Source organism: Balaenoptera acutorostrata, chromosome 1 (genome assembly GCF_949987535.1).
Source record: "Balaenoptera acutorostrata chromosome 1, mBalAcu1.1, whole genome shotgun sequence".
NCBI classification, from domain to species: domain Eukaryota; kingdom Metazoa; phylum Chordata; class Mammalia; order Artiodactyla; family Balaenopteridae; genus Balaenoptera; species Balaenoptera acutorostrata.
This window is the reverse complement of record NC_080064.1, coordinates 113561078-113585009: the sequence shown is the minus strand read 5'-3', so window position 1 is coordinate 113585009 and position 23932 is coordinate 113561078. Positions and strand designations below refer to the sequence as shown.

The window sequence follows — 23932 nt, the reverse complement described above, 5'->3', positions numbered from 1 at the left end:
GAAGACACGCATTCCTGATTTCCTAGCACTTTAACTCTGCAGGGACGTGGAGGAAGGGATTAATGGGCTACAGGTGGAGAGGGAGTGGAGAGGCGGGCGACCTCTGCCAGGTCTCAGAGCCAGGGAGGCGGAGAGGCCCGGCCCCTGGTACCCCCGCCCCCACCCAGCCTCATGTTCACCAGGTGTGTCACTGAGTGCCTGGGGCTCTCAGGGACCATGCCGGGTGCCATCACACCTGCTCCCTTTCCAGCTGGGAAGAGAGTTGGGAAAGGGGGCAGGAGTGGCCTTGAAGGTCTTCTCCCACCCCTACCAGTGTCCGATGCTGGGACCTGGGCCTGGAGGGTGAGGGTCTTGGGACCTGTGGACCAAGGCCACTCCATTCTGGTAGCCCAGGCCTGCTGGGCACGGGTCTTCTGACCTGGGTTCAGATCCAGAGACTGACCCTTATTGGCTGTGAAACTTCAGTGATTTAAATTTTGAGTCCGTTAGTGCGTCTCTTGAATGGGGGTGATGGTGCCTGCCGGGGCGGTTTTGTGAAGTGATGTTAATGAGTGACCTTAGCTCTGAGATGTGACACTTAGTGCATGTTGACTCTCAGTAAATATTGATTCCCTTCTTCCTTCCACGGATGTGAGAATTGCCTGTGGGCAGGCCAATTCTGCCCCCCGAGTGGCGGGAGATGGTGCAGAAGGGAACATCTGTCGTAGTGTTGGATTGAGGATGCCCGATGATCAGCGAGTGTGGGTAGAGGAGAAGGAAGCACCTGCGTGAATGGGGGAGAGTGAGACCGTGGGGAGTCTCCTGCCTTCCGCGAGGCTGGGGTCTTGCCCTGTGCCTTTATTTTTATTTATTTATTTTTATAATTTAAAAATATTATTTATTATTTTTGACGGCATTGGGTCTTCGTTGCTGTGTGCGGGCTTTTTCTAGTTACGGCGAGCGGGGGCTACTCTTCGTTGCGATGCGCGGGCCTCTCATTGCGGTGGCTTCTCTTGTTGTGGAGCAGGGGCTCTAGGCGCACAGGCTTCAGTAGTTGTGGCACGCAGGCTCAGTAGTTGTGGCTTGCGGGCTCAGTAGTTGTGGCTCGCGGGCTCTAGAACGCAGGCTCAGTAGTTGTGTTACATGGGTTTAGTTGCTCCGTGGCATGTGGGATCTTACCGGACCAGGGCTCAAACGCGTGTCCCCTGCATTGGCAGGCGGATTCTTAACCACTGAGCCACCAGGGAAGCCCCATTGCCCTGTGCCTTTAGATCGAGGCTCTCAACTGGGATGAGTTTGCTCCCCAGTGGGATGTCTGGCAATGTCCGCAGACGTTTTTGGTCATCAAGACTAGGGGAAGGCTGTTACACACATCTCGTGGGTAGAGGCCAGGGATGCTGGTAAACATCCTACAACACACAGGACAATCCCCACGGCAAAGAATTGCCCGGCCCCAGTGTCAGTAGCTCTGGGGCTGGGAATCCCTGCTTTAGATGACTCATTCTCACAGGCTTCTTGTGAGGAGAAATGAGAAAACAGACGAGATTGCTTTATCAGCTTGAACATGCCATTCTAATCCCTCTCTCCCCCTACCCTTTTCTCAGGGTCAGCCCTGTGTCACGAAGGGCTCTGGACCAGGAGTCGGAAGACCTGAGTTCAAAGCCCAACTCGGGGCAGTGTGTCCTTGTGTCTGGTCTCCGTGTCCTTCACCCTTGCAGGTCTCATGTGTAAATGGGACAGTGGTGTCTCCACAGTGGTGGGCTGTGGTGTGGACACAGAGTCTGCGTGGGGAAGACGCTCCATCACCTGGGATGTGCTGGCCAAGGGGAGGTGGCGGGATTAGAGCCTTTCTACATGTGCACGAATGACACTTTAGGAGAGGGGAGCCCAGGGATGCCCCTCTGCCCCTGCAGGGCCACGTGACTGTTCCCCCAGGCCTGCTCCATTTCGCTTCTTGTTTTGTGTTTTCTTGAACAGGTGGAGCTAAAGTCTCCATTTGGGAAGATGGAATTTGCAGGAAAGCGCAGAGCTATTATTTCTGGGCTGTGTGAGTAGGGGACAGAGCCGGCTGAGTGGCAGGTTTCCTGGCAGGGGAGAGACAGTAAGTGTGCCAGCCCGGCATCGCTAGAATCCTTTTGGGGTGAGTGGGCCAGGATTCCCCAGTAACCACCTCGGGAAACGAGTATTCGCTCTGAGCTTAAGACTGGCCGCAGGGAAAGACAGGCCCCACTGTCAGGGAAGGATCTGCATTGATATGTTGAAGGTCTGAGGATGTTCTTCTGGGTAGACTTTCCCTGGAGCCCATTGTGTGCCAGGCACTGGCCCTGGAAATGCTGGGGGACAAAGAGATGGACAGGACGTGGTTGGGGGGTGGGTGGCCAGGCTGCCACGACTCTAAGGAGAGGCAGGCTGTGACAAGTGCCCCAATGAGGTGCGGCGTCACATGAGGGCATGCCGGTGACTCCTCGCGTCCGGGGACTTCTTACAGGAAGTGGGGGTCGTGCGGGCTTCGTAGGTAGGGAGGGCTTCATGAGGCAAAAGGGAAAGAGTGTTCCAATCTGATGGCACAGTTTGGGCAGAGGCACAAAGTTGGAGAGTGCCCGGTGTTCTCAGGGGTGGGGGTGGGGGTGGGGACAAAGGCGGCAGGCTTTCCTGGAAGTGCCGGGAAGAGAAGACTGGCAAGGGACGTGGAAGCTGCCCATGGGGCTTGCACACCAGGCGGAGGAGCCTGCACTTTTGTCTAAAGGAACAGGGAGCCATGGAAAGCGTTTGAGCAGTCTAGTGGCGTGATCAAGCCCCGGGAGAGGATGGATTGTTTCTAAAAGAAGGAAGCTTGAAGCAGGGAGGCTGGTTAGAAGGTTATTGCAATAGTTCTACAGAAGGAGAGGTGAAGGCTTGAACCAGGCTGGAGGCAAAGGGAGGGAAGGTGGAGGAGGAGGCGGGGGCTTTAGGGAGGTAGGTGGTATGTGGGGGGCTTCACATTTCTCCACCCTGGATGTGGTGTGTGAGGGTCAAAGCGAGTACTGTGCCCTGATCCACTCACTGCTCTGCTCAAAACCAACGCCTTCTTGGAGGATGGGAGGCTGTGAGCACTGAAACAGCCTGCCAGTCCCAGAGGGTGGGGTGGCACAGTGCCCACACCAGCCGGCACCAGCCGCCCTGGCTGGGGGGCTTTCCTTCTGGAACCCACAGGGCTCCGCGCTGGCCTCCTGCCAGGCCCGAGGGAGATGGAACACACCCTCTTCCTGCTCGTTTTCAAAGACAGGGGTGGCATAGCGGCAGCGTGCCGGAGCCAGCTCCGCTTGGGCTCACATCACAGCTCGGGTGCTGACAGGCTGTGTGTTTGGGCAACTTGCCCAGTCTCCCTGAACCTCAGCCTGTGCATGTGTGAAATGGGGGTCATGGTGCTCAGCCCACGGGGTGTTGTGAGAGAGGATTAATAAGGACACAGGTGTAAAGTTCTTAGCTCAGTACTTGGACACTCTTTCAATTTACAAGACACGGTGACAGACTGGCGTGACGGGGTGGGGAGAGCAGGGCCGTGTTGCCTGTAAAGGAGATGGAGCCCTGGGAGGTGGTCGAGGTGGTGAGTTCTGTCTTGAGTGTGTCGGCTCTGAGGGGTTCGGCGGGGATCCCAGGAGGATACCCTGCAGGAATTGGGCGATGCCGGGGGTCTTCGAGCAGTGGGGTTCACGGGAACCACCCTTACTAGCTAGCTTGGAATCAGCTTTTCAAAACCCCAGCGTCACTGCAGGTGGTCCCAGTGTGGTGCCCGGGGGCGGGGTTAGTGGGGCCAGCCTGGCCTTGGTCCTCAGCGCCTCCTGCCCAGAGGCTGGCCTCACCTCTGCCCAGGGCCCCACTGGGTCTTGGCCCCGCGCAGGCTCCAGAGAAGAGAGAGCCCTGGATTTGGGATCAGTGACCTGATATCCGCCCTGGCTCTGCCCCTTCCCTTTCAGGGTGACCTGGGCAGGTGTGGGCTCTCTGGGGGGGGCAACATCCTCATCCATAAAGTGGGCATGGTTGTTGGGAGGATCCGTGAGATGAGGGCTGGGAAAGCCTCCCACAGGTGCCTGGCTCATAGGGGCTCTTGGCAAGTGTTTGGTGAATGAATGAAGGGAAAGCCGGGCGGGGGCCAGAGAGGGGTGGTAGGAGGCAGCCCCGAGGAGAGGCCAGGGGACAGGGAGGGCGGCGAGGGGCTCGGGTAGACCTTGGATCAACTCCTGGCTCTGCCACTTGCTTCCGGGTGTCATCCTCACTGCCGACGTGTGTGGGTGGTGGAGACAGGAGCTTGGGCTTAGGGGCCGCCCTCGTGCCTACCTTACCACGTGGTGATGGGTCTAGAGGGATAAATAGCACCAGGGACACACAGAGTGCCTAGGAACATGCATTCCTCCTTTAGTAAGTACGGTAGGCAGTTAGGTCAAAATTACCCCCAAAAGGCCGTCCCCAAATGCCTTTATTTCCCCAACTATGGCACTGTAAAGAGAAGTGGGTGGGGGAGCTTCTGAAGGCCGGGCTTTCTCGCTGCCCTGGCTGCCTGTCACGTATTCCTTTGCTCTGTCGTCTCCAGAAATGTGAGCCAGCCCTGTAGACGCTGGCTGCAGCCACCTAAGGGCAGCAGTGCACCACGGCTGGGGAGGGGCCGTGGAGGAGCAGCTTGCTCCCAAGCGCACAGTGCGGGGGTGTGTTGTCTGTAGAGAATGTAAAAAAATAAGTGAAAGTAAAGAAAACCAGCTAAAAGTCCTTTGAGTACCACCATCACTGCTCAATAAGGTCAGTGATAAACTCTTCCCCCTCTAGGGCCAGATGCTCCCACCCCCTGCCCTTGGTATTCCCTGCCTAGATGTCCTCCAGAAAAGAGCCTTGGAACTGTCAGTTCCAGGCGGGGAACTCATGGAGCCGTGGTCGAGGAAGCAGAGATGATCTGGAGAGTGAGGCATTTATGATTGCAGTGGCAGCTCAGACTTGGGGCCCAGGAGACCTCGCCGGGAAGCGAGGGGAGAGAAGGGCGTGGGGAGATGCGGGCAGTGGAGGTGCCGGCTGTGAGCTCAGGCTGGGGAGGCATTGTCTAGGCCCCTTGGACGTGGGCATGGAGAGGGTGTGTTCCATCTCCCTCGGGCTTGGCAGGAAGCCAGCGCGGAGCCCTGTGGGTTCCAGAAGGAAAGCCCCCCAGCCAGGGCGGCTGGTGCCAGCAGGTGTGGGTACTGTGCCACCCTGCTCTGTGGGACTGGCAGACCGCTCCCCATCCTCCAGGGAGGGACTGGTCCTTCATCTGGGGCGGGGAGGGGCCAGGGCTGCCCTGGGGCTCGGGGAGTTGGGAGGGTTTGGGGAAGATGGGAGACATGCTGGGATTCACATTTCTCCACCTGGCAGAACAGGATGTGCCTGAGGGTCAAAATGAGCACTTTTAGGGTTTAATGACTTAACAGGTTTCCTTGCAGGGCTGTGGGAGGGGCCCATTGTGGAAGGACTGTGGGAGCATCTCTCCAGTCTGGAGAGCCTCAGTCGATGTACAAGGGAGGAAAGTGTGTCCCTGGTGTTGGATGAGGCCCAGGGCCCAGGGCAGTGTGTGCTTGGGATCTGGCAGTGCTTGGCCCCTTTTCTGTATGAACCTCTTGCCAGGGATCCGCAAGGCCTGGGTGTGTTTTGGAACCAGATACGTTTGGTCCCTGCTGTATCTGAAGCAGATGTGCATTAGTCCAGATGGGCCTCTGTGGTCCTGTGTCATGGGGCCCCTGCAGTGAGGAGAGCCCAGACCTTTGAGACTTGGGGGCATGAGGGTCCCTCTTCTGGATCTGCTCCCCAAAGCAGGTGCGTCTGGTTCCATTTGGAGCCCATTTGGAACCAGTGAGTGGGCTTATGTGTGGCTGTCTGTGGCTTCTGGGGCTGAGCAGCCAGGCTAAGCTTAGCCCATACACACTTCCCAGAAACTCATGGCACCATCACGGTACTGGCTGGGTATTGAGGAGCTGGCAAGATGTAGTCTAGGAACAGCAAACAGGTTTTATCTGGGCAACTGGTACTAGCCGCCAGAAGGGCTGTGTTGAGAAGGATCCTGAGGTGCAATCTGAGCTTGGTGGGAAGAGTGCTGTGATTGATTTGTGATGTCTATCCTGGGCAAGGAAGCATGGAGGAGTGGCAAGGTATTTGCCATCCCTGGTATGGAGGAAAGACAGCCTGTGTTTGCTTTTTTTTTTTTTTTTTTAAAGATTTATTTATTTTTATTGATTGATTGATTGATTGCTATGTTGGGTCTTCGTTTCTGTGCTAGGGCTTTCTCTAGTTGCGGCAAGCGGGGGCCACTCCTCATCGTGGTGCGCGGGCCCCTCACTATCGTGGCCTCTCTTGTTGCAGAGCACAGGCTCCAGACGCGCAGGCTCAGTAGTTGTGGCTCACGGGCTTAGTTGCTCCGCGGCATGTGGGATCTTTCCAGACCAGGGCCCGAACCCGTGTCCCCTGCATTAGCAGGCAGACTCTCAACCACTGCGCCACCAGGGAAGCCCCTGTGTTTGCTTTTTGGTGAGTAAATTTTACCTCTCTGGGCCCCAGCTTCCTCGTCTCTAAAATGGGAGTAAAAATGTCTCCCTTCCAACCGGATAGACTTATTGTGGAAATTGAGTAAGAGAGTGGAGTGAAAGTACTGCGTAAAATATAAAAAGGTGATACAGGTGAAGAGTGGGGGTTTTGTTGTTACCGAGTCACCCAGGACCCCAAATGACCTAATAATAGTAGTGTCTGTAGTCACTACTTTCTCTGGCGCACTGGACTAGACCACTCTGTGGTCTGTGCAAGAGCCATGACTGACAGGACGGGTGATCTGTACAGTGCCTGGCACCCAGGCCCTTTATACACTCTTGGCCAAGGTGTCAACAAAGTGTTTGGTCATGTGTCCAATTGGAAGTCACTTCATTTCTCTCACTGACCTTCTCCCCAACTTAAGATTTAGAGACTGTTTTTATGTTTAGTGAGAAAAGGACAGAAAGCCTCTCCCCTTGACTCTTACACTCCATTAAAGATAGCAAAATTGCTTTATAAAGTCTGAAAGCCTGACAAGAGCACATACTAATAATGCATGAATTATGCAAATCTGTGTAGTCACTTGATTTGCATAATGGAGGGACTGGAGGAGGGCTGAGGAGGGGAAAGTGTGGGAGTGAGAGCGCCCGCCCAGATCTGTGCGTAACGGGGGACACCCATTCTCTCCTCCTTCCCCAGCCGCTCCTGGTCCTGAGGGGGACTGTCAGCCTTTCCCAGCTGGCCCTGTGTCTGTCCTTCTGCCGCCTGTCTGCATGGCCATCCCTCCCCCTCACAGGGGTGTCACCGAGGCAGGGGCACACTGCCCTGTGCTCCCCTCTCATGTGGAACTGGTTTCATTAAATCTCACAGCAGCCCATCCGTGTACAGACAACTTTCCCCGGGAAGTCCCCCGGGTCATTATTTCTCCAAACTGTTCTGTCTCTCAGAGGTCGTGGGACTGCCATCTGGAGCTGTAACCATTGACAAGTGCCTTTTGCTTCGGCTGTCTGGGAAGTGAGGGTGAGAAGGCATCTGGAGGAGAGAACTCACCTGACCTCCCTGGTTTCTGATCATTGCTTTGAAGGGTTTGGGCCTCTGGTTGCAAAGTGGGCTCCATCTTCTGCATTTCCCTCCTGCCCTCCCTGAGCCCTTGCTAATCTTTGACTTCAGCTTTGATGAAGGCTGAGGTTGGGACTGAGGGTACTTGAGGTCTGGCTCCTGTGGGTGCTGCCTGGAAGCCTGGGCAGCTGGGGGGCTCAGACAGAAGGGGTGTGGGTATCAGCTGCAGAGGTGGGGTGGTGCGAGGGGCCGGGCAGGGGGCTTCTCCAGAAAGTACTAACACTTCTTGTTCTGGGGAAGGAGGACGTTCTGCATGGTGGCTGCAGAGACCAGCCCTGGCTGGGGAGTGGGTAGGGGTATCTAGCTTCTGGAAAGTCTGAGCAGCCTGTGAAGGCTGCCAACAGGCTGGGTTCAGCTCAGTTCAACATACTTATTACGTGCCTGGCTCTGTGGGCCAGGGCTTGTGTTAGGTGCTAGAACCATGGAGATGAAAAAAGCGCTTGTAGCTCTTACTGAGCTCTTACCCTGGGTATAGGCTCGGTGCTAAGCCTCTCGTTTACATGTGTCATCTCATTTAATATTTACAACAACTTGATGAAATCACTGCTCTTATTTCCCCATTGTATGATGAGTAAGTTGAGGCTTGGTCACAGGGCCAGGAAGTGGCAAAGCAAGGCTTGAGCCAGGTCCTTTGACTCTGTAGCCCATTCTCCTGACTGTGATGCTTTGCTGCCTCTGTAGACGCCTACCCAGACCCCTCCCTCGAGGGTCTTATGGTAACAGAGGTGTAAGCAGATGATGGGTAGGGTGAAGTATGGTCAATGCAAGGAGAGAGGTTTGAGCCAAGAACAGAAGTAGCACAGAGCATTTAATTATGTCAGGGAAGGCTTGGAGAAGGGGTGGCCCCTGAATAAACCACAGAGGGGAAACCAGATTCTATCTGGCACTTGAGTCAGTGGGCTGTGGTGGAGAGTGGGGGGTGCTTTCAGGTGAGCAGGGCAATTCCAGATGCTCTCAGCCCCCTCCTGAGCAACTTGCAGGGTGGGACTGGGTGAGGGGGAGCTGACAGATTTCAGGGGATCATGGCTGGGACAGGCAGGTGTGGGGTACTGCCCCACGGGCTCCTTTCCCATATGTTCAGCAGCTGTGCTGACCTCCCTGGCCTGGCCACACAGCCCTGAGAGCCGGGGGGTGTCTGTGGGTGCCTGAACTGTGTATGGACTCTGCCTGCCTGGGGTGAGGCCTCAGCTGGTCACATACCCACACCCACTCAGGCCTGAGCGTGGGGCCGCCATCAAAGCAGCCCTGGGAATTCTTTGCACTATGGCGCACAGGGCTGAAAGGACCTCTGTCACACAGAGGAGGGGTCAGAGGTTCAGAGGGGAAGTAACTTCCCCAAGTCCAACAGCCGGTGAAGAAGCAGATCAACCCCAGGTTCTCGGGTCTGAGCACTAGCCCCTCCCCTGCTGGCTCCCCAGGGCTCCCACCCTTTCCAGGCTGTGTGTGCCCTGCTTAGCACCCGCTCTCCTGTACTCACGCACCCACACACATACACTCTTGCTGTGTTTCCCTCATGCCTGGCCATCCTCTTGGGATCCTCTTAGGCCAGGGCTTTGCTCTGGAGAGAATTTAAGTGGATGAGGAAGGAGCAGAACCTACTAATTACATTACTCCCTGAGAGGCCCCTCACACACACTCAGCCCACTCTCCCCAGCCCCGCCTGCCTGTGGTGTCCTTGCTCCTGCCCTGGGGTTGCTCTGGAGCAGGGAGAGCAGTACCTGGTAGATCTGAAAGACTTTCTGTAGGAAGTTTGGAGTGAGGGGGCCTCCATACTGGGATCACAGAGGTGTGAGCTGGAATCCTGACTCCATCACCTACAAGCTGTGTGACTTTAGGCAAGTGACTTAATTTCCTTGAGTGTCAATTTCCTCATTAAGAAAATGGGAGTAATAATACCTTTGTGGTTCCCAAACTTTGCTACATTTTGGAATCACCTGGGAATCTTTAAATAGTGCTAATAATGTCTGATTTCCAGCTTTCTACCTTCTGATTTCATTGGTTTGGGGTGCAACCTGGTATCCGGAGATGCAAAAACTTTCCAGGTGATACTGAGCTGCAAAGTTGGGAACCACGTCATAGAGTTTGGGGGGGATTAAAGGAGATCATGCAGACATGTGGGGAAGACTCAGTCAATGGAGGTGATTATTTTTTAATTCAGTTCCCTGCCTGTCACGCCATTTATTGTGGGATCTGAAGGGAGAAGGAGGGTTTTCATTTCTTCTCCATGGTGGGTTTGCCTTGAGTGCTGACCCTGAAGTGGCTGACTGTGGCCCATCTTGACTAGAAAAGCCCTTCCTTCCTTTCCCCCCTCTCAGGTTAAACCAGAAACTGTCGCTGCGGCCCTAGGGCAGGCCTCCGTCTTCCTGACAGTCTCCAGGGAGTTCATGATCAGACCAGGATGTCTGAGAGGGAAGCTGGAAGGAGTGGGGGTTGATGGCACATGACCAGGCCTCCATGAGTCTCTTCCTGGTGGCTTTGCAGATGGAAGGGCTGGTCCCCACGCAGGTCTCTAGGAGACAGAGGGCCAAGATGCTGACATGTGGTACGCTAAGTCTGGATGTGGTGGTCTGATCTGGGGTGGGGCTGGGCTCAGGGGAGGGTGTCCATGGGGACAGAGCTGGGGAGGGGCCCCTTCCTTGATACCCTCTACTCTGCTCCTTGGCACCATTGGAGGCTCGGCAGACCTGAAGTGGAGGCTGTGAAGGAAGACACATTTCCCTAGATTCCTCAGCTGTTCTGACAGGAAGTTGTGCATCACTGGGCTGACAGGAAGGAAATGGCTCTGCTATTTGGAGAGAAATAGAGGATTCTGACTGGGGCTGAGGAAAAAGGTGTTTGCTTGTAGAAGCTGTTTTGTTCCAATATAGGGACTCTTTCTCCCCTCAGGCGCTTGCTCCCTGTTTATTTTCCTTTGAATGACAAAGATTGAATTTAGCTAATGAGGAGCTGAGAGAGGGAAGTGAGAGGGGGTCCTGTGAGATTTCAGGAGGTGGAAAGTCTTCGCAGGACGTGCATCCTTCTGCTTTTAATCTGCGTTTCTTACCCAGCTTCCTGCTTCGGGGAGCTGGAAGGCAACAGAGCATTTTGTGATCTCACACACCACTCTCTCCTCCATCCACAAACCATACCTTGGCAAATGCCTTTGATTTCTATTTCTTTTTACCACCCGCAAAAAAACACAGTGAATCTTTTAATAGCACGAGGCCTTTTGGATCACTAACCAGTCGGTCGCCAAATCCTATCCATCTGAGTGCCTAAAGTGCACTCAGAATAGACACTTTTAATAAAATACATTCCCTTTAAGCCAGGGTAAACCTGTGAAATTTGTACATTTCTTTGAGAGCATCTCTACAAATTTTACAGTATTGAAATCGCCACCCAGTGACCTTTCAGGAAGTACTAGATAAATTATAAGAGACAAATAGACAGACCAAAAGGAGAAGGACAATTTCCAGTGCCTCTCCTGCCAGGTTCTCAGGTTGAGTCTTAGAAATCCCTGGCTTCCCGTGTACCCCTCCTCAGCCTTGTGGCGGCCCCTGCCCGCCTGCCTCTCTCCGTGCCTGCCCGCCCGGGTGTCCTCTGAGATGTTTGCAGCTCTTCGAGGCAGCTCTGGTATGTGGTTCCTGGCACCTATTCCTGTCTGTGTTTGCCTCTGCACTCCATTATTCAAAATGTTTCCACTGGTGGCCAGAACCCCCAGAAATGCCCTTGGGGCTGGCCGAGGGCTGCTTTGGAAAGGCTCAGATTCTCTGCCAGCCGGGGCTGCCCCATGCATGTGGCAGGGAGTCCTCGGCCTTGCCAAGTGAGAGCCAGGCTGGGGTCCAAGCCCAGCCAACCCTCCCAGTGGTCCGAGGCCAGCCCTTGGTCACCTGTGCGTGGTTTGTCCACTTTGTGGATCTCCTCACCCCTGCCCCTAGGTCAGGTCCCCGCTGTCGTCTCTCCAAGTTGGGCACCTTCCTTCCCTACCAGTTGGTGGTGCTCAGGGGATGTAAACCAGGTATAATATGCTGTTCATACTTTGTGTAGGGAAAATAGAATTTGGAAGGCTAATGGCCTATCACATCACATCACTTAGAGCCCCTGAGGGGTCTTCTGGAGACTCGCTGCTCCTTTGGGCTCTGGGATCTGCTCCCCCTGCAGAGCAGGTACCCAGAGACTTGGAGCCGTGCTGTGGGGTGGTGTCGCACAGCTGCGCCCTGCTGCCAGGGGACTGCTAATTGCAGAGTCCTTGATGGCAGTGGCCACACGTTGACATGCTCGTTTCATGGAAAAGTGAACTCAGTAACCAGTCTGGCTGCTTTGCCATCACTGTTCAGTGACCTGTGTTCACATAAGCTGCAGGCGTTACTCAGGGCCTCTGGATCTCCGTTGCTCTCTTCCCCGCAGAGATACCACCTCACATGACTCCTGGTTGTGGCGAGACCCCACTGCCCTCCCACGTGGGGAGGAAGGGAGATCAGAGAGAAAATCGGGGGTTGAGTATTCTGAGTGCTGCTGGTTCTTCTGGAGGTTAAGTAGCTTCATGAGGAACATAAACAAGGCGCTATCAGTGCTGCCCAGGGGTTCACTCACTCCTTAATTTGATAATTAATTCTGCAAACATTAATGGAGTTTTTCTCACATACTGGGCACTCTTCTAGGTGCTGGGGGTCAGGGAGAAACCGGAGGATGAAAAAGACCTTGTTTCCACACTCAGAGAGCTCACAGCCCAGTAAACAGATACTTCATGCACTTAGATTGTTTCCCAGAGAGGCCTGATGTCCAGCAGAGGTAGCACAGAAGAGGAGGTGGCTCGGGAGGGTGGGGCAGTGGGAGTAGTGAGAGCGTATTTGGGTCTAGGTTGACTAGGAATGCGACAGGCCAAGAGAGGAAGGTCACTCCTGGCCCAGGAAACATGTGCAAAGACCCAGAGACATGAAAGTGCAGAGCATTTTGGAGGAGTGTGAATAAAGACAAAATATGGCTCGAGTCTATGGTGTGATGGGGCTGGAGAGGTAGGCAAGGGTCAGATCGTGCAGGTGCCTTGCTTAAGGGGTTCATCTCTATCCTAGAGGCCGTGGAGAGCCACAGAAGGGTTTTAGGCAGAGGGGTGGCATAGTTTGTACGTTTTTAAAAATTTAGGTCTTTTTAAAAAATTTAAATTAAAATTTTTTTATTATTGAAATATAGTTGATGTACAATATTATATGTTACAGGTGTACAATATAGTGATTCACAATTTTTAAAGGTTATGCTCCAGTTATAGTTATTATAAAATATTGGCTATAGTCCCCATTTTGTACAATATATCCTTGTAATTTATTTTATATGTAGTAGTTTGTACCTCTACTACCTCTGTTAATCCCCTACCCCTATATTGCCCCTCCCCCTTCCCTCTCTTCCCTGGTAACCACTAGTTTGTTCTCTACATCTGTGAGTCTGCTGCTTTTTTGTTATATTCACTAGTTTGTTATATTTTTTAGATTCCATGTATAAGTGATATTATACAGTATTTGTCTTTCTCTGTCTGGCTTATTTCACTTAGCATAATACTCTCTAAGTCCATCCATGTTGCTGCAAATGGCAAAATTTCATTCTTTTTTATGGCTGAGTAGTATTCCTTTGTGTGTGTGTGTGTGTGTGTGTGTGTGTATATACAGATATAGATATAGATATACAGATATAGATAGATAGATAGTTGCTTCCGTATCTTGGCAATTGTAAATAATGCTGAGGTGAACATTGGGTGCATGTATCTTTTCGAATTAGTGTTTTTGTTTTTTTCAGATATAGACCCAGGAGTGGAATTGCTGGATCATATGGTAGTTCTGTTTTTAGTTTTTTGAGAAACCTTCATACTGATTTTCACAGTGGCTGCACCAATTTACATTCCCACCAACAGTGTACAACGGTTCCCTTTTCTCCATATCCTTGCCGACATTTGTTATTTGTAGACTTTTTGATGATGGCCATCCTCACAAGTGTGAGGTGATATCTCATTGTGGTTTTGATTTGCATTTCTCTGATGATTAGGGATGTTGGGCATCTTTTCATGTACCTGTTGGCCATCTGCATTTCCTCTTTGGAGAAATGTCTGTTCAGTTCTTCTGCCCATTTTTTTTTTTTTTTTTTAGTTTTCTGTTGCCTTTAATTAACATCTAAATAGATGCCGTATTCTTCTATAATTACAATATGGAAATGTCTATGAATAAAATAGATAATTTTTTTGTCACATGCGTAGGAAAGAATGGTGGCAGTAAGATTCATCCAAGGTTTTAGCAGCAACATCTACACAGCCAGGGCATGGTCAGTGTTTGGGGACAGAGGTAAATATCTGCAATCCGTGCATACCTTTTTTTGTTTGTTTGTTTATTTTATTTATTTTTGGCTGTGTTGGGTCTTCATTGTTACGCGTGGTCTTTCTCTAGTTGTGGTGAGCGGGGGCTACTCTTCGTTGCAGTGCATGGGCTTCTCATTGCGGTGGCTTCTCTCGTTGTGGAGCACGGGCTCTAGAGCACAGGCTCAGTAGTTGTGGCGCACGGGCTTAGTTGCTCCGCGGCAGGTGGGATCTTCCCGGACCAGGGCTCGAACCCGTGTTCCCTGCATTGGCAGGCGGATTCTCAACCACTGTGCCACCAGGGAAGCCCCGTGCATACCTTTGATTTCTTCTTTTAATGCCTGATTTACCGTCTGGTGCTGTTGGACCGTTCTCTTCTTAAATTCTTCCAATTCAATTTGAATTTCATAATTGCCCCACAGCCTCCTGAAATGTCAGTGACTTTGATAGCTGTAGCTCGAGGAAACTTTTCTTTGAGAATTTGGGTCACTTTGAGCTCCCCCTCAGTCTGCGAGGCAAACATGCGCTGAGCACAGTGGAGAAGAGGAAGGCGGCAGGTTCCGCTGAGGAGAGGCGCTGCCGCGACCTGGCTCCACGCTTCCATGACCGGCCAACGTGGCCCGCCGTCCTTCTGCCCATTTTTTTATTTAATTTAATTAATTTATTTTTTATACAGCAGGTTCTTATTAGTTATCTACTTTATACATATTAGTGTATATATGTCAATCCCAATCTCCCAATTCATCCCACCACCACCACCCCGCACCCCACTTTCCCCCCTTGGTGTCCATACATTTGTTCTTTACATCTGTGTCTCTATATCTGTCCTGCAAACCAGTTCATCTGTACTATTTTTCTAGATTCCACATATATGTGTTAATATACGATATTTGTTTTCTCTTTCTGACTTACTTCACTCTGTATGACAGCCTCTAGGTCCATCCACATCTCTACAAATGACCCAATTTCGTTCCTTTTTATGGCTGAGTAATAGTCCATTGTATATATGTACCACATCTTCTTTATCCATTCGTCTGTCGATGACTTCTGCCCATTTTTTAATCGAGTTGTTTGGTTTTTTGATGTTGAGTTGCATGAGCTGTTTATATATGTTGGATGTTAACCCCTTATCGGTCATATCATTTACAAATATTTTCTCCCATTCAGCACAGTTTGTGTTTTATATTAACTGCTGTGGAGTCTACATGGTGTGGCAGAAGGAGCACTGGAGTAGGGGGTCTAGGGAGCTAGATTCTAGATCTGGCCCAGCAGCTGATTGACCTCAGCCAGGTCTAGGCTTCAGTGTCCTGGTTTGTCAGATGAGAAGACTCCAAGAACTGTCCCAGCTCTGACACTCTCCACACCCATGACCACCTCTGTTTTTGGCTCCCACGCCTTTTCTTCTGTACTTGTCTCTCTACCTCTGGCCGCCTGACCCATGTCTCCTGGCTGTCCCACCTTGTTCGGCAGCTGGTGGCAGCTGGAGGGAGAGGGGTGAGTTCTCCAGGAAGAATGTGCACTTCTGACCCTCATAGCTCACAGTTGCCTGACGTTTTCCAGCCCTGCAGGAATACCTTCTCTCCGCGCCCTCCCCGGACCCCCCACCCCTGCCCCAGCCCACCTGGCTCCCCACGACTCACAGTCCTGGGCCCAGCTGGGTTTCTTCAATGAAGCAATTCATTCCCCTGGGCCTAACCCTTCCCCACGCCCCCAGTCCGCCTGGCCCCAAATGACAAGAGGCAGCTGATTTGGACTCACCGCCCGGAAGCCAGGGACATCTGCATGGAGAGATGTCAGTGCCTTTGGCCTGTACAGTCTTTTTCCTTTGCTTTGACCCGGGTTTTAAAAGCTTAGCAAGTCATCAGCTGCAGTGGTTGTCCGGGAGCCCCAGCATTTGCTCTTCCTGCTCAGGGACCCCCCCAAGCCACTTCTGCAGAATTGAAAACGGCTGTGGCTGGAAAGACAGGTTTCCCTCACAAGCATCATTTGTTCCACCGCCTTTGCAGGGTCATCGCTCTGATCCTAGAGCTTCTCCAGGCTGAGGAGCCCCGGGGGACAGCTTGGCTGCAGTTTCTCTTTTCCTAGGTCTTTGATCACAGCTGTTATATTTAAAGACTTAAACAATGGGTTCTAAACAAATAAGTATCTGTTTAGTCAGTGGAATGAGGAATTTAAAGGTGACTCAGACTCCCCTCCCCCGCCCCCAATTCTAAGTGCTATTTACTACCTGAATGATGAGACCTGTAATGGAATCATTTTGCTTGATTCTCCTGTCCTTGGGAATTTGGCATGGTATTGCATTCATTCACTCACTCATTCATTCATTCGAGTGCTTATTGAGTATCCACTACTATGTGCCAGGCCCTGTGTGAAGTGATGGGGAGAGAGAGACAAATAGGACCCAGACCCTGCCACAAAGCAGCCTAGAGTCTGGGGTGACTACCCAGTGGGAGCCCAGGGGCTCCAGCACAGTGAGTTCCATTCAGACGTAGAAACTCTAGCTGACAGTCTTAAACCCTGTTTCTGGAAAACAGGGAAATAGAGATAATGCAAGAGGGAAGAAATGTGGGTGAGGAGAGTGAGATGAGGGCGGAGGAAAGAGAGAGATGGAAGAAAGAAAGCAGCAAACTTTCCCACGAGAGACTGCAGACGGCCCCCCAGTTCCCTGCGGCAGCTCACAGCCACGGGCAGCAAGAACCCAGCAGAGGGGAAGGCCCTCCGCTCCCTCTCAGCTCGGCCCTGGCAAGCTGGGTCATAGGCATGGCACTCCCTGCTTGGTGCCTCAGTTCCCCCATCTGTAAAATGGGGCTTTGGACGGTGGGATCTCGGAGATCTTTGAACTAGCGTTCTGTGACCGGTGCAGGGCGTAGTAGATATGGGGCAGGAGCCCAAATAAAGGCTCTGGAAGTAGAAGGAAGTGTTCCCCTGGCTTCTCTCATCTCAACACTGAGACACCCTTAGGTGTCTGGGGCCTGTGGGTGTCCTGCCATCCCCTCGCTAGCAAGAGGTGCCTTCTGGCTACTCTCCCTGCTGAACAGTGGAAGAAGGAAGTTTCTGGGTCTCCATGTTTGTATATTTTTCTGGTGTGGACGTTTTCTTCTTGGAGTTTCTTATCTTTTTCTTTCTGACAGTAAGGCCGCTTGAATTGCTCCAGGTACAGGGTGACTCTGCATGGCGAGCATGCAGCATCTGGTGCTTTGGACTGACTCCTTGGCAGGCCTGCTTCTGGATGCCCTCAGATGCTGACCCATATGCCCCGCCCTGGGGCCGGGTCAGACTACTGAAGCCCAAGGGTCACATTCCGAAGGGTTCTGGTGCAGGTCACACTCATTGATTGCTAAAGAAAACAATGTTTTGGCAATACAGTGTTCGAAGAATTGGGGTTCCTAGCTGTGTGACCTTGGGTAATTGCTTAAATATTCCAAGTCTCAGTTTTCCCATCTGTGAGATGGGAGTGGCTCTCCCTATCTCTCAGAGATCAAATAGGAAACTGCAAGAAAGTGCCTCGTAAGCGGGGAGGCTCTAAACTGACATCCACAGGGCAATGATTCAGTAGCAAATATATTCAGCCTTTTCCATGGTTACAGCCTCTTCTGTGCTGAGTAATTCAAGCCACAAAGGGTTAAGGCAGCTAGGCACGTGACTGAGATTGTCCATAATTGATGGAATAAACCTTAAAGGAGTGACGTATAATTGCAGTTAATCCAGGCACTGTGACACTGCCCTGCTAAAAACTGTCTACTAATAATTACTTTGATCTAACAAAATGATGCCTGTCTGTGAGCCTGGTAGCAGGGACCCTGGCCAAGGGTCTGCAGCACTGAGCACCACCCCTCCCACTGGACAAGGTGGGTGTGGGAGCTGGGAGACATGGAGGCCAGAGGGCAGGGAGGGGGCCCCCAGTTCTCTCAGACCCTAAGGCAGCAAATGCTACATATGTAGAGTGATCGTGTGATTCACTCTACATATTCACTGTCTAAATGGGGACACTTTTGAGAGTATGATATTAATAATTGCTACTCATATTAATAATTATGCTAGACAACAGACATAAGCTGGTCTCCCCAGAGCAAACCTGGATGTGTATGGTCAACATGTGCATAGACTGTTTTGAGCTTCTGGGAATCCCTAGGTGGTTGAGCATTTCCACAGTTATGATTTGTCTTCACAATAACTCTGAAAGGAAGAGAGTATTTTTACTCTCATTTAATGGATAATAAAAATAGTGCTAGAGACAAACCATTCCAGCTGTGATCTTTGCCATGGCTTCCCTGGTGGGTGAGCCAATGCAGGTTGAGGACAGCTGGCCAGGATCAGGGAGCTCTGGGGCTGGGGAAACACGTGGTGCTCAGAGGGAGAGAACCAGCAGCTCAGGCTTCAGAAGAGCTGCAGCAAAGTGACCATACCCACGGAGAGTGCAGGGCACACTTCCCAACAGGGCCTTTGCCCGGGTCCTCTCCAACCCTGAACTCGGAATCAGAAGACTCCTCCCTTTACTAATCATGTGATCTCAGCTAATTGTGTGATCACTGTGTGCCTCAGTTTCCTCATGTGTCAAGTGGGGACAATAATTCCTTGTTGTAAGGATTAAGTGCGATCCTATATGAAAATGGGTGGGCTCAGAGACTGACATGTCATAGGTACTCAGTAAATCCTTGTAGAGTTTGAATCTGGAGAGAGTTCCCAGAAGCAGTATCCTTTAGGGAACCGTGGGGATCCTTCTGCCTTGAAACAGTTCTGACTTGGGCCAAGTAGGGTGGATGTGCTCCAGCCTTGAGATCGGGGTTGCCTCAAATTCTTGCAGGGAGGAGGTGGATAAGAGAAATACATGGGGGAATTGAGAGCTTCCTGACTCCCCTAAGCTGTGATGATCTACTGCATGCTCTGTGCGAGGTGGGGACTGCACCCAAGGAAGCTTCAGGCCTTGTGATTCCCTTGAAGCTCTGCACACACAAGCAGCCCACGTTGGCCGGCAGCCCTGGCCTTTTAGGCTCGAGGATGAACTTACTCAGACATGGGCAGGAGACGCGGCTCCTGTGGTGCCCTGTTGCTGGAAGTGATGGCACCTCAGAGCCAAAGGTAGGCGGGTTGGCAACAGTTTGGTGCCAGAGAGCTAGTGAGTGAGAAAGAGAAAGAGATAAAAGTGCCACATTCAGCCTATTAATAGCCGTGTTTGGTCTCCACCACTTCTATCAACATCGTCCATCACATCCAAACAATCGAAAAGCTTGTGCCAAATGGCTAGGAGTTAACAACTCATGGCTGTGCTGAATTTCTGAAAAACAGTATTTCCACTTCTGATGCAGCTCTGAAATGCCAATTGTTCCATGCCAACTGGTTATTTTTCCAGACCATTTCCCTCTATTTATGTTTAAGCTTTTAGAGTTTTAGGCAAAAAGAAGATGGAGAACCTGGACCAGGTGATTATTATTTCTCCTGATTTGCCCTTGAGAGCCATAGAAGAAACGTTCATTCCCCAAACGTGAACTGAGGACTTGCAGAGGGGTGGGAGAGGAATCAGACAGGGGTGCTGCCCCTTTTAGGAGTGTGCGACTGATGGGCAGGCAGAGTGGGGACGTGGGAAAAACACCGGCCCAGGCCTCAGAAGACTCAGGGCAAGATTAGCCCTTTCTGTTACTGCTGTGTGCCCTTGGCTAGGACAGAGCCCCTCTCTGGGCCCCCATTTCCTTGCCTGTAAAGTGGGGGAGTTGGACTAGACGGCCCAGGAGGCCCCTTCCAGCTGAGTCTGTGCGTTGGGTTGGAGGACTTGCTGTCTCACGTTTACTGGCAGGAGTGCGGGTGTGGAAGTGGAAGGAGGGTGATGCCGTCCTCGGCCTGCTGCTCTGGGAAGCCTGGAAACGTGGCAGGGGAAACACAGGACAGGGCTGTTCCTTATCCGGGAAGCTCCAGCCTTCAGAGATGTCTGTGGAGCCTGCCAGGCGGTTGTTTTTCTCACCATATGTGATTTCTGGGCGTCTTAAAATTTTCACTTGGCCCAAACATTGCCAGGCTCAGGGGTTGATTGTGCCCTGCGAGGGGATGGAAGTGGTCTTGCCTCTGGGCACCAGGCTGGGAGTGGGCAGACAAGTGGGCTGTGGAAACCTCTGATGAGGTTGGAAGGTGTAGGTGGGATCATGGTGTTGCTTCTGCCGCCGCAGCAGCCTCTGGTGCGGAGAGAGGCAGGGGCTGGAGGGTGAAAAGAGGGAAGAGAGCTTGGGGGGAGGGGGTGATGAGTCTGAGAGATGAAGGGTGGGGGTAGTCTGTAGGCCTTGCTTTGTGTCTTTAAAACCAACACATGCTTCTCTGTGGCTGTCAGGTGGTGAGAATTCTTATTTCAGATTCTATCCATCTGAAGGTGCATTTATCCAGTTCACTGCAATTGGTTGACCACAGCTCCTGCAGAGAATCCAGGAGTCTGATGTATGTCCTGGGGCAGGATGGGGAGAGAGAACCCCAGTCCTGGGTCAAGCCCTGTCTGGGCTGGTTTGGTTCTAGCTGGGAACCCAGTGTGCACACACAGCCTTCTGCAGAGCAAAGTGATTTCCTGCTGTTTTATTGGTTTGGGGGCCAGATAGGTTTTAATAAGAGAAAAGAAAACAACTTCAAAGCAAGCCATCCAGAAAGCACAGTTATTTGTCTCCAACATTCTAGAACATTAAAAAAGGGGGGCTCTGCAAGTTGGAGGAAATATGGGGACCATGGTCTTGGTGAGGGTAGCAGCGGATATTTGCAAGGAGAACCCATCATGGTGATGGCAAACTGAGCAGCCTTTCAGCAGGGCTCTGCCACACCTGGGGGGTGAAGAAAGATTAAGTGGTTTTCTGTAATTGAGGACCACCCAGGTTGCCAGGATGCATGTTGCGACTAGGACAAGAGACCTTTAGTATGTGCTTCTCCCAAGATGATGGCAGGGACTGGGACCTTCAGAATGAGATGCATAGTGACAGGTGTGCATTCATCAAAGCTGGAGAAGGCTGTATGGGCTTTTTGACACCACAAGAGTGATGTAATTGCTGACTGGCCAAGAGCGCTCACATTCCACAAGCAGAGGAGGATGAAAGGTAATCAGGAGCAGATTGTTTATTGGAGAAGGAAATAAAGTGGCTAGGTGAGAGGTTTGGAGGTGACTTCCAGGATAGGGATCTAGGCTTTTGGAGAACAGATAAATTTAGAGTTGTTGTATCTTCAGAAACAGGGGAGACAGGGTGGGCAGGGATGCCTACCCCATGAGCATAAGCCTGGGGGACCCAATACCCAGGTTCTAAGATTTGCTTCAACACAAGCTGGTGTTTGATAGGGGCCGAGCCAGCCCCACTGGGCCTCAGTGTCCTCATGTAGAGTGAAGGGTGGGGATGAGCTGACCTCCAGGGGCGCCTCCAGGCCTGGGGTCTATATTTTTATTGGTATTTGTCTTGGGGAGGGGCTCACTTATTGAGGACTTTTGCATAGGCACATATGATGTCAAAATCAGAGTGAGGCTTCACAGAGGCATTTGTTTGTTTAGCTTTACTGGGGGCTAAGCACCTGAGAAAGCTGAAGCCAGATCTGTGAAAAAGTCAGAGCCTTTCCAACATAGAGATAGGCTGCCTTGATAGGAAGTGAGTTCCCTGTCCCTGGAGGTAATCAAGCAGAGACTGAATGACCATATGCCAGGAATCTTACAGAGGAGAGTCATGAGCCATTTAACTAGATGGCTTTTACATTTCCTTTTAACTCTAAGGAGCTCCACTGCTTATGCATATGACTAACTGTTCAACAGAGTCTCCTCAAGGCTATGATGTCAGCCCCAGCCTTCTGCACTTCTTTCTTGTGCCCTTAGAGCAGCAGTTCTCATCCCTGGCCTGCACATTTGAATCGCTGAAATATTTTTTTAAATGTCAGTGTCCAGGCCTCACCTGCAGAGATTTGATTTAATTATTCTGGGGTGGGAGTCAAGGTCCCTCAGTTCTAGAATGGCCTGGGCTGTTGGTGCCTGGTGGGCATCCTTCCCACCTGCATACTTCCTGATGGGGTGAGGAGACTCAACCCCCCTCTGGTTTCATTTTGCCTTGGTATATAGCTCAAACGTTTGACCCTTCCACATTCATTCACCCAACAAACATTTGTTAAGTGCTTATTTCATGTTGGAAGAGTCCTAGTAGGCCAGCTCTTGGCTACTTTAGGAGCAGCAAGCCCCAAACTGCCTTCAGAAAGACCTCATCATGTGTATTCCTACCTCCTACACTTAGCACAGTGCCTGGCACATGGCAAGTATATAATAAAACATTTTGATTGAATTGCATGGAATCTTTGCCAATGTTGTAAGTGGGGCAGGAAAATAAATTATAAGCAAGCGCGCAGTAGAGAATTCATGATATGCCATTTCCCCTCTGCTCAGACCTTGTAAAGGAAATCATCTCCTTAATTGGAATTATGTTTGTGGCCTTAGGGGTGACCCATCTGACTTGATATTTTGGTAGCATGGTCTCCCAAATGACCATTTTTTCCTCCTTGGGGCATCGCACAGCGGGAGAGCCGAGGCCTGGGGAGGATGATTTCTTCTTAATTGGTGTCCTGGTCGTTGTGCTGGTTTCACTAACCATTACCAGGCCACCCTCTGCTCAGACCCGAATGCCCTTGTGTTAACTGCATGATGTCCCTCAGCCATCAGGTTCCATCTCCTTCTGGGAGTGACAAAGTGGAGGGCCACAGAGAAATGGCCCAGGCCAACTTGACTTTATGAGTTTCATTTTGAGACCATTGGCATCCTGCACTCCACAAACATTTCCTGCCTGCCCGCCCCATACCAGGCCTGGTCTGGGCTGCACTTGCAACAGCGATGCAGACCCCCAGCCCTGACGTCAGGCTGCTCACTGTTTGTCATGCTACTAAGTGACCGAGGTTTAATGGTGGCATGACCGGGGCCTCATCAGAGAGTGGGGTGAGATGGAGAGATTAGTCCTGCCCAGGAAGACTGGGCATGGAAGGCGATGTTCCGATGACAGGCATCCCGTGTGTCATGAGACTCTCTGGGTGGAGAGAGCACAGACCTTTGGGTCTAAATTCTGCCTGGGTTGGAATCTGACCTCTACCTCGTCCTTGCTTGGGGATGGTGGGCAAGTGACGGAACCTCCCTGGGCCTCGCATGGGGTTGTTCCGAGGATCTAAAGCAATTACAACAGCGCCTGGCAATGGTAAGCGCACAATAGATGTAGGCTGTTATTTTTATCATGTCCCTTTAGTTGTAATGTATTTGGAAGTTCAGGAAGGAAGTGTTTACCTGCTTGACACATCTCAAAATTTTGTTCCCTTCATTCAAATATTCAGCATTCAACTGATACTTATTGATCTGCTATGTGCCGGACAATGTCTGAGGTGCCAGGATGTAGAAGTGGACAAACAAATTTGAAATCCTGCCCTTCTGGGGTTTCCATCTTGGTGGTGAGAGACAGCCCCTGGGATGTGGTAAAGACACCCACACAGAGAGCTCAGGAAGGTGGAAGGTGCCTGGAGCTTGGTCTCCAGTACCCAGGCTGATGTTCAGCCCTGGTGGGCGTTGAGCAGAAGAAGGTCTCATGCCCTCCTTGTCTGCACAGAGAGCCTGCATCCTTAGCAAACAGCATCTTTGGGGAGAAGGTACTCTCTGAAGCTCCTTTGGCCTTGGGTTAGTCTGTATTCCTCACTTCACATTCAGGATGTAGGGTCAGTTCGGGTTCAGCTGCCTCTCTAGGGTCGCCTCTTCTGGTCCTGGTCATTCAAGGAGCTATTTGTAGCTCTTTTCTCTCAGCCTGGGCTTCCTGCCCATTTCTTCCAGGCCCTACTCATCTGCCCTTTGTCTGCCAGGTGGGATTCAGGCTCAGCGGACTGGGGGTGGATGGAGTGGGGGAATCCCTGGCATTTTGCAAGTACCCAGCACAGGGCCTGGGCATAGTTAAGTGCTCTATATAAATATTTATAGTGTGAATGGATGAGTGAATGAATGTTTGGCCCATTGCAGGATGCCAAAGCTGTCTTTCTGAAATG

General features: G+C 51.6%; 1 protein-coding gene and 1 pseudogene across 4 annotated transcripts in view; one reads left to right on the top strand and one right to left on the bottom strand.

Moving 5' to 3' along the window:
- The window catches only part of KCNN3 (potassium calcium-activated channel subfamily N member 3), a 188003-nt gene that overhangs the window by 30060 nt on the left and 134011 nt on the right, over positions 1-23932 (top strand). The window lies entirely within an intron of this gene.
- LOC103017638 (bolA-like protein 3) lies at positions 13901-14534 on the bottom strand (annotated as a pseudogene).